The sequence below is a fragment of the Globicephala melas genome, chromosome 3 (assembly GCF_963455315.2).
Source record: "Globicephala melas chromosome 3, mGloMel1.2, whole genome shotgun sequence".
Lineage (NCBI taxonomy): Eukaryota > Metazoa > Chordata > Mammalia > Artiodactyla > Delphinidae > Globicephala > Globicephala melas.
Genome location: NC_083316.1, coordinates 37,002,899 through 37,014,385, shown reverse-complemented (window position 1 = coordinate 37,014,385; position 11,487 = coordinate 37,002,899).

Sequence of the window (11,487 nt, the reverse complement as noted above, 5' to 3'; positions counted from 1 at the left end):
CCACTGTAAATCTATCAGAATTGCAAAAATCAAACTAACAATATCAAATGCTGGTAAGGGTGTGGAAAAACAAGAACTCTCCTTCACTGCTGGTGGGAATGCAACTTGCTAAACCACTCGAGAATAGCTTGGCAATTTCTTATAAAGCAATGAAAGTAGTAATCTTCTAGGTGTTTAACCAAGGGAAATTTTTACCCAAAAACTCATATACAAGTGTTTATAGCAGCTTTATTCATAATCTCCCCAAACTGGAAACAATTGTCTTCATTCCTTGTCCATTGACCTTTCCACCATACACCTACATTATTTTACCGTTCCCAGGCAAGTAAACAATAAGACTTGATTAAAATGCCCATAATAGTGTAGATTAATCACTTGAGCACAGAAATATGTTTCATTAAAATTTACACCGACACGGGCTTCCATGGTGGCGCAGTGGTTGACAGTCCGCCTGCCGATGCAAGGGACACGGGTTCGTGCCCCGGTCCGGGAAGATCCCACATGCCGCAGAGCGGCTGGGCCCGTGAGCCATGGCCGCTGAGCCTGCGCGTCCGGAGCCTGTGCTCCGCAACGGGAGAGGCCACAGCAGTGAGAGGCCCGCATACCATAAAACAACAACAACAACAACAAAAAATTTACACCAACACATAAAATGATAATCTGGAATCATCTAATATTTCCATTAGCTTTCTGGGCATTTTGAAGATTACTATAAAGTCTGAACTGATAATCCATTAATATTCTAATGCTTTCTGGGTTTTATATCAGTTCAGAGGCAGGTCCTCTGCTTGGGAGAAATATTCTCTGATATCTTCCAAGGCTACTGACAGGAAAAATACCTGAAAACTTTGTATATAACAAAGGCTTGGTAAATCCCAGCTTTTCTCTATCCCACTTAGGTTCAAAGGCAACATAGTTTATTTTCATTCTCTTTGTTTCTGGTCTTTGCTTCATGCAGTCACACCAGCTTTCGTGTTGGGGAGGACTTTGTGGGGTGTAAATGGAAGTGAGGTTGGATGGGCAAAAATATAAATTAGGATAACACTTTTTCACATTTACTACAAATTCATTAAAAAGGTTTTTTGCATTATGTTTTCTTTCTCGTTTTAATGACAAAAAGAGAAAAAGAAAGCATTCTCTAAATGCTTTTGACTATGAAAGAATTTATACTTAAAAGAAACACATTCACCTAATTTCTCTCAAATTCAAGCATGCCACTTTTAAGATGAGCTGACAAGACAGAAGTAGCATTCCCTTCATTAAAACACACACATTCAATTTCCCTCCTCTATAGAATCTTGAACCTTTAAGATCTTGGCAGCCTTGGTTGTTCTCTCACATCTTTAAATGATGTTTATTTTATGTCCATATTTTATAGTTGTTTATGGTGAGAGGGTTTGTCTGATAAAAACTGCTCTTCGTTATAAGAAGCTGGAATCCCATATGCATTTTGGTGTCAATGTTCTAGATGCAGCACACCAAAGGATTTTTCTCTTCCTTTAACTTTATACATCAAATGACATATATTTCTTCAGATTACTCATAGGATACGCAAAATATGTTGAGTACAGAATTTTTCTGCTGAGAGTCAATTTCAGGTAAAAGCAGTTTCTACTACTACAGTTATTTGGAAGGAACATTTCAAAAAACCTCAAAACCAATAAGTCATAACAGTCTTTATTATATGGATAAAATATGAACTGTTTCTTGGAAATGTAATGATAAGAAAATATGTATATTGAAAGATTCCAAAGGCTTTTTTGCCCAAAGGAAAATGAATTAATTGTAGGCCAATTTTAAAAAATTGGATTTGACATTTATTGAAAGAAAAGTGAAAAAACTAACTTACATAAGATTGATAATTCAGTATTAGAGTAGTACATGAATGTTTTGGCTTAATAGCTCCTACATGACTGACACAGTCCATCTTGCAAAAAAAGATGGAAAATGATATTATTTCCCGAGTATAGTCAAAAAATTCACAAAGAACAATAACTTAAAGAATGAGTTTAAGAAAATGGCATTATTAGGCTATTTCTAAAGTAATGATATGTCTCAATGTCTCAGATACAACTTGAAGATTTTCTGAAACTCTTAGGAAATAGATTGTTACATATTTCTCCTTTAAACAGCTCCAATCAAAAGCCTGGCTTTAGTACCTCTCTTCCTTCTGCATAGCACCATCCTCCAGATTTTGCCTAAGAATCTCAAGCCCATCTTTGAAAGTGCTGGCCAAATGTTCTCTTCATCCCATCTGCTACAATGTTGCCTTCTGCAGTGATGCTTTGTCTTTTCTTTGTCTTTTCAACCTGTGTTACTTTCTTCATGGGACTTACCAGTGTCTGAAATTTTATTTTGTGCTGTTTTGTTTGTTTGCTGTCTCTTCCATTATAAATACCATAAGACTAGAAACATTATTTTCTTTAATATTGTAGACAAATTATTTTGAATAGTATCAGGAAATGGATGAATAAACGATTGAATAAATAAATGAATTAGGCATCTTTCAAATATGTGGCCAATCAGCAATTGCAGATTTGGAAAAATAACAAGGTTTCTTAAATCCCAGTTGCATTCTCCTTTTAACAAACATGACATCACTCTTTCTTCGTGCAGACTTTTAAAAAGTCAATTGTATTGAGGTATAATTTACTTACATTTAAGTTCATATATATAGTCATGCAACCACCATTGCAACGAAGATATAGAAGATTTCCATTACACCCCCAAAATTTACTTGCTGGCTCCCTGGTGGCGCAGTGGTTGAGAGTCTGCCTGCTGATGCAGGGGACACGGGTTCGTGCCCCGGTCTGGGAGGATCCCACATGCCGCGGAGCAGCTGGGTCCGTGAGCCATGGCCACTGAGCCTGCGCGTCCGGAGCCTGTGCTCCGCAACAGGAGAGGCCACAGCAGTGAGAGGCCCGCGTACCGCAAAAAAAAAAAAAAAAAAAAAAAAAAAAATTTACTTGCACCTCTTTTTCCTCAGTCAATCCTCTCCAATTAACCCTAGCCACTGGCAAACATGGGTCTGAGTTTTGACTGGTAGTAGTAGTTTTATCTTTCCCAGACTGTCACAAAAATTGAATAAAATATATAGTTTTTGCTTCTGGCTTTTCTCACTGGGCATCTTGTATTTAAGATTTCATTGTGTTTGCCTTTTATTGATACTGTTGTTACCCTCAGGACACTACAGGCTTCAATTTCTGCCAGTGGTTGATTGACATCTTACCTCATGCTTAGAGTGGCAGCTGGGGTGCTAGAGGGTTTAGTTTCTCTTATTAGTTTGCCTACTTCCCCTCCAGCAATTCCTGAACACCTGTGCTACAGAGGAGCTCTTTCTCCATGTTCTTGTACCTCCCCCAGTGGTAGACTGTAGTTATTTGTCATAGATATGTTAAAAGATAAACTGAGGCAGGTTAACAATTTCAAGAGTTTATGTGAGCAAACACCAATTCGAATGCGGCAGCGCCAAATCAAAAGCAGTAGGTAGAGCTCAAAGCAAAGCTTTTATAGAGAAGACAATGGAAGCAAAGCAAAGCAATTATACGATTGGCTACAGCTTAGATGGTTGCCTTATTTGGGGAAGGCTGCTTGGCTGTTTGTGAATAGCTGTTTTTCAGTTTCCTTTTCTCAGATTCCAGTGAATTGACTCCGGCTTAGGTTTCAGTTTGCTTACCTAGGTTACCAAGGCATCAGGAACACTTCAGTCTAATGACTTCCTTGTTTAATTACTTTAACAGGTACTAGGTGTGTAATGGAGATCGATGGGGTTCTCTTTTGTTTTCTATAGTTGGTTTACAATATTGTGTTAGTTTCAGATGTACAACAAAGTCATTCAGATACATACCTAGAGATATCTATCTACCTATCTAGATATCTATCTATATATATATATATTCAGATTCTTTTCCACTGTAGGTTATAAATCCCTGTTATGTATTTTATATATAGTGGTGTGTATCTGTTAATCCCATACTCCTAATTTATCTGGTGGGGTTCTCTTTTTGTCTGGTCCAGCCTCAACCTCAGGCTCTGTGCAAAGGGCAGGGCTTTCTCAGTGGTACTGCCCCTGTTCCCCGTGACAGCTAAATCCTGCCTGTAATCTGTGGTTGGTCCTGGGTGAGAATTTCCTGCCCAAGAGATTTTTACACCTTCTTTTTCAAGAAGCAATAGATCTTTGTGCAATGGGGGCAAAAGAGTGTTTTATCTCCTGACTGGTAACTTAAGGCTTACCTTCGCAGGAGAGACCATTCCATGAACGTGGGCAGATTTTCTCCCCTATTCTCCAGCAGCCACTGGTCATCTCCCCGGCACCTGCTCCAGCAAGGGGGATTCTGTCTTATCTCCTGTCCTGCCCCCAATCTTTCCCAGGAGCACCTGGCAGAGGGCGGTAAAGATCTTGGGAGAGAAGGTGAGTCACTTTCGTGTTTTGAGTCCCAACTATTCCAAAGTGGTGTTCACCTGGTTGCTTCACAGCCTTAGCTTTCAAGAAAACGGATGCTTTTGGTGAGTTTTTTTGACTGTAAGCAACAGTCTTTGTAGATTTTTTCATCCTAAATGGAAGCGGAAATAGGTATGTTTGTACAGCCAGTCTGGGGATTTTCTGCAGATGCTGCCCTATTTTAGGTAATAATCATTGTGCAGACTGCTTGCCACGAGCCAAAATATATATCTTACATAAAAGGATTATTTGTGATCAAAGACCAAAATGTAATTAGTCTTTTAAGGGGTCATAACTTTTGAAATCATCTATCAACAGGGTAAAGTTTAATAAATAGCATCATTTTGAATAACAGCAAAATTGAGAGATATCAGAACAGTAGTGGAATGTTCTGGGTGTTTCTTACATTACTATTTATCACATACTTATTTATCTGTTGCTTCATTCCTGTATTCTCTGTCCAGTTTGCTTTTGCTTTTTTGTATGTTTTTACGTGACAACTACATCGTCTACCTGATTTGAGCAATCAAGATATAGCTAAAAAACAGGTATAACTTTTAAGGGATATAAAATAGTAGACTTTATTATGCTATCCATGTAAACATGCATAGAAAACCAAAAGGAACTATTTCAAAATATTCTAATAGCTACCTCTGAGGTTTAGAATTATTATTTCATAGTTAAATTTTTTCCTTTTTTCCCTTTCTCAATTATATAAATGAAACATATTACTATTATCAGAAAAAGCTTAAAATATCCTAAATATTCAATTTATTCTTCTATATACTATCCCCTCGTAAAAGCCTGATTACAAATTCCACCTCAGCATAGAAAATGGCCTTTTTCTCCACCACCAACTTCTTGCTCATCATTTTTTCCTTTTACTGTGGAAACTCAATTGCCTCAATCTTTGAAGTTTTTTTCTATGTTACTTTCTTTGTCTTCCTTCTCTCCTTCATTGATAGTCTCACAAAATCTCAATATTTTAAAGTGTAATCATTCTTCTGTATGTCCACAGGACAGCTTTTCAACTGTACATTAAATGTATTTTTTTCCTCCCTGTTTACACGTAAGAGGTGAAGTAAATATCTAAGGTATTTATCTTAATAATGTCTAGATAACATTGAGAATAAATTAGTTAGGGCTATAACTTTAAGATAAACATCTCATCCCTAACTGTCTTTGAATATGTACACAAATTTCTTGACTAAGAGTGTTTCTTCTTTCAGTCAACTGCATTATTCTGTTACTACTCTGGGTAACTACTTTTAAGCATTATTAATTTATACTAGGGTTGCAAATTTTCCAAATTACATTTTCTTGTTGATCTGATCACACAACTTACTCTGCTAAGTAATTTAATTGCTTGATTTATGCTCCATGAAAATAATCTAACCCTACCGAGCTGTATTTATATATTGTTGTTTCTTTTAAAACTCTGTACCTAGACTCTTACCTTTTTTAGATAATTTCTTGATGGCTGACAGTTCTTCCATAATGTCCCTTAGCCCCGTCAACTTCTACACTTCTCTCACAAAATACTACTTTCATTTAAAAATAACTTTCGAAATCTTTTTCATATAACAACAACAACAAATTCATGAAAAAAAATGGTCACAGGTCAAAGAGCAAATCATCTCTCAAGACTTCATGATATTTTGTGGTTTAAAAGTGTCAAGTCAATCTAAGAAGAGAGGCTTTGTCAGTAATCTTAATTATTTTCATGCTTCTTCTTTCCTTCTTTCCTAAGTTCTTCACTTTTTTTTTTTAATCTTCCATCTTTACATAAAATTCTGCATTGAGATATGGAACATTTAGGCTCCTACTCTGATGTAATCTGGCAGTCCCTAACATGGAATATCCTGAATCAGCAACAATATTTGCTGCCCTTGCCCCCAATATTGTTCTGAGACTCTGGAGCTCATAATCAAGCCCAGAATCTACTGACTCCAAAGCATTATGCATTTCTCCCCTTCACTGTCCCTGTGTTGGTCACATCCGTAAGACTGAGCATCACTCTGGATCTTCCCTACAAGTGCTAATTAATAATTTTATCTAAAACAGCAATTCTTATGTTCCCATGGGAACATATGTATATGTATAACTGATTCACTTTGTTATAAAGCAGAAACTAACATACCATTGTAAAGCAATTATACTCTAATAAAGATGTAAAAAAAAACCCCCCCAAAACAGCAATTCTTTTCAAAAATATAAGGCTTGTCCCTCAGCCCTAGGACAGGGACTAAAGACCTCCAAGCCAAGGAACAATCTCAAGTACAATGACCACCTGCCTGATAGGAATTCCAAATAACAAAACTCAGCCCACTAGAGCTCCTCTACCAAGCTTGCGTGCCCCTACATTTCCCAATAGGGTAAGCTATGTAAGCCAAGGATCATGTGAATGAAAAATGTTGCCTGCCATATCAGTAAACAAAGGATGTTGCAGCCATCAAGTCACTATCGTCACCCCCAAGGTGGGCCTGAGGGAACCTGGGACAGGGACAAATGGGTTGCCCACTGCCACACCCTCAGCCATTGCAGCCGCTCCCAACGGTGCACCCTGAGGGGACTCTGGATGGGAAAGAACAGGATACTTGCCCTAGATAGCTAAGGCATCTTCCCATACATAGAAAAGTGTTAAATTCATTAACTTCAGATGTCTGGTTTTCTTTAATTAACAGTAATCTTTTGATGTTCCCGCTACCTGGTCTTTGTTGCAAAAACTCCTATATAACCTGGCTCCTCCCCTACCTCCTCAAAGCAGCCCCTCAGAGCCATCTGAGTGGCTGCTTCCCAGACTTGAAGTCCTCAGAAAGTCCGCCGAATAAAACATAATTCTCAACTTTGAGGTTGTGCATTGTTTTTCTCAGTTGACAATCATATGGATATCCTTATTCCCCAATAAGTGAGATTGATGATGCGTATATAAGTAACACATAGATATGTAAGGCACTGATACCATACTTTTAAAAACAGTTGGGTAGGGGCTTAGCTGGTGGCGCAGTGTTTGAGAGTCTGCCTGCCGATGCAGGGGACACAGGTTCATGCCCCTGTCCTGGAGGATCCCGCATGCCGTGGAGCGGCTGGGCCCGTGAGCCATGGCTGCTGAGCCTGCGCGTCCGGAGCCTGTGCTCCGCAACGGGAGAGGCCACAACAGGGAGAGGCCCACGTAAAAAACAGTTGGGTAAAGTAAAATTGGAATCTAGTTCATAATATTGTGGCGGGACACACTGTCCCAGAACTTACAGTTTGGATTGTAATACCTGGAATTAATGATGAAATGCTTTGATTTGAAACTGTTTGTACTGTAACTGCTTCTATCGCTAAACACTTGACTTAGCTTCTGGGAAATTGAGCTTTGCTTGCCAGCATAATGTGAACAGAAAGACTTTGGGTTCCGGGTGGCTGACCCACGCTTTTGAAATTAGAACGAACATCCTGTTTACCCTGGGGTATAAAAACCACACCTGTACAAGACTCGGGGTCTCACCCCTTCTTTTGGTGAGGCCCCGATCGGTTTGTGCTTCTGTGCTTAATAAATGCCTATTACTAATATACTTTTGATCTACACTGGCTCTTGGTGTTCTTCCTTCGTGCTGGTTCCTCTCCAGGGGAGTTCGCAGGTGTGTGCAGGACCGCAACAATATGAGATTTTGTATTATCTTTCTCAATAACAAGTTGTAAAGCCCTGATATGGCATTTTATCACTTTGAGTTTATTTCCTTTCAAGCAAAATGAAAAGTTTGAATCGGATGATTATGGTTTCCATTAGATCTAATATTCCTCAATCACGTTACATAATTTGAAAACTTGTGAAATAGACATATCACATGAAGATTGTTCCCACTATTGAAAGACTATAGCAAGAAATCAAGAGTAGTCTTTTATTGAAAAAATAAAAGTTTTGGGGTTACATAAACCTGGGCTAAATACCTGCTCTACTATTTACTAATTGTATGGTTTTTGATAAGTGAATGCTTATCCTGAATTATAATTAGTTAACTTATAAATACAGATCATGAAGTACTACAGGGTTATAAAGATTAAATGAAATCATCTTTCTAGATTCGTCTTACATGATACTGGCGCCAAGAAGACAGTAATATATTTTAGGCCCATTGCTTGTCTCTTTTTTCCTCACCATTTATGAGAAGAATAACCTGAGTCACCCAGTCTGTGGTATTTTGTTATGGCAGCCTGAGCTGGCTAATACAAAATTCCGTTCTTAAAAAAACACTCATTTTTGGAAGACTGAAGAAAGAAAGAAAGAAAAAAAGCAACCCTGCTTTTTAATATTAGACATTTGATTGCTTTAAATGGCAAGATTTTTACGTAAATAAATGGTTGAGGAAAATCTGGCATTGTCATAGGAACTTCCAATTGGAAAATGTTATCAAACACAAGCCTTCCTTGAGTGTATTTATTTCCCCCTTGCAATTAAAAACATTTAAATTCTCCTCTTGATTTCCTTTATCTGTAACAAAGAAAGGGAAAATGAGCGAGTAAGATACAAATCAAGGCATTAAATTACAACATACATCCATATCATGAACAAAAGAGTACAGTTTTCAGACTCGTTATTTTTACCAAATTTATTCACAAAGCTCTCTCAATATTATAACATCTATGTATCACAGCTGAAGAATAGTGTTGACCAATTTGTCTCTGCAGGGAAGAACACATATCTAATCATAATTTATAGTTTTGTTTACCTTCCTATTGGAAAGCTAATTATTTGTCTAAGAGTTTTTGCACTATTAAGCCATTGGTGAGTGAAAATACAATTTAAATTTTATGTGGGATTTCAGTCACAAGTTTTATACCTCTCATTAGGGAATCAAATCCCTTTAGGACTTTTATAAATGAATATCACTGAAAGAACTAAAATGTGCTTCTTAAAATTTAAATCATGGCCAACAGAAGCTGCAATAAGCACCAAAAAAGAGGCAAAAACTCAAGTCACTTGATTTGTAATAACTCAATTATGTGACCAGGATAGCAACGTATTAGCATTCTCATTTAAATAGCTCTGCTTGAAATAAATCAACATAATATACTTTTTTTCCTATCCTGTTACCAAATGGCTTGTGGACTATCTTCACTAATTGAAGACAGCCCCTGTTACATTATTCCTAGACTACTCCCATTGTGTCAAATCAGCTGAAATTTCGACTAGGAAATGAAAATTGAGAATTATGAAAAAAAGAAGCAAATATCAAACACCTCAAATCCTTACCTCTGATTCTCCTCTCCCCCACTTAACCCCCACTTATTAATTGGGAATAAACGTGGTATAGCAGATACAGACAGACAGAATTCCAGCACCAGATGGTGTCACATTTAAAGAAGAGTTAACGCTTTTCTTTCTCAAACTATTCCAAAAATTTTCAGGGGAAAGAATGCTTCCGAACTCATTCTACGAGGTCAGCATCATCCTAATAGAAAATTACTGTCCAATATTACTGATGAACATAGATGAAAAAATCTTCAACAAAATATTAGCAAACTAAATTCATTAACATGTTCAAGGATTATACACCATGATCAAATGGGATTTATCCCAGGGATGCAAGGTTGGTCAAATACTGTATCTGCAAATCAATCAGTGTGATATACCACATTAACAAATTGAAGAATAAAAAGCATATGATCATCTCAATAGATGCTGGAAAAGCTTTTGACAAAATTCAGCATTGATTTATGATTAAAAAAAACTCAACAAAGTGAATATAGAGGGAATATACCTCAACATAATAAAGGTCATATATGACAAGCCCACAGCTGACATCATACTCAACTGTGAAAAGCTGAAAGCGTTTCCTCCAAGATTAGGAACAAGACAAGGATGCCCACTCTCCCTACTTTTATTCAACATAATATTGGAAGTCCTAGTCATACAGCAGTCAGACAAGGAAAATAAATAAAAAGAATCCAAGTTGGAAAGGAAGAAGTAAAACTGTTTTCAGATGACATGATTATAGAAAATCCTAAAGATACCACCCAAAAACTATGAGAACTCACCAATGAATTCAGTAGAGTTTCAGGATATAAAATTAATATCCAAAAATATGTTGCTTTTCTACACACTAACAAAAAAGTATCAGAAAATAAATTAAGAAAACAATCCCACATTAAATTACATCAAAAAGAATAAAATACCTAGGAATAAATCTAAGCAAGTAGGTAAAAAAAACTTGTACTCAGCTTGGAAAACTATAAGACATTGATGAAAGAAACTGAAGATGATACAAATAAATGGAAAGATATACTGTGCTCATGGATGGGAAGACTTAATATTGTTAAAATGACCATACTACCCAAGGCAAACTACAGATTTAGTGCAATTCCTATCAAAATGCCAATAACATTTTTCACAGGACTAGAACAGAAAATTTTAAAATGTGTATAGAAACAAAAAACAACCCAAATAGCTAAAACAATCTTGAGAAAGAAGAACAAAGCTGGATGTATCACAATCACTGATTTCAAACTATACTACAAAGCTATAGTAATCAAAACAATATGGTACTAGAACAAGAACAGACACACAGGTCTATGGAACAGAATAGAGATCCCAGAAATAAACCCATGCTTATATGGTCAATTAATCTATGACAAAGGAAACAAGAACATATAATGGGAACAAGACAGCCTCTTCAATAAATGGTGTTGGGAAAACTGTACAGACACATGCAAAAGAATCATACTGGACTACTTTTTCATAACATATACAAAAATAAACTCAAAATGGATTAAAGATTTAATGTAAGATCTGAAGCCATAAAACTCCAAGGAGAAAACATATGCAGTATACTCTTTAACATCTGTCTTAGCAATATTTTTTTGGATCTGTCTCCTCAGTCAAGGGAAACAAAAGCAAAAATAAACAAATAGGACCATATTAAACTAAAAAGCTTTTGCACGGCAAAGGAAGCTATCAACAAAATGAAAAGGCCACCAACTGAATGGGAGAAGATATTTGCAAAAGATACATCTAGTACAGGGTTAATATCCAAAATATACAAAGAAATTATACAATTCAA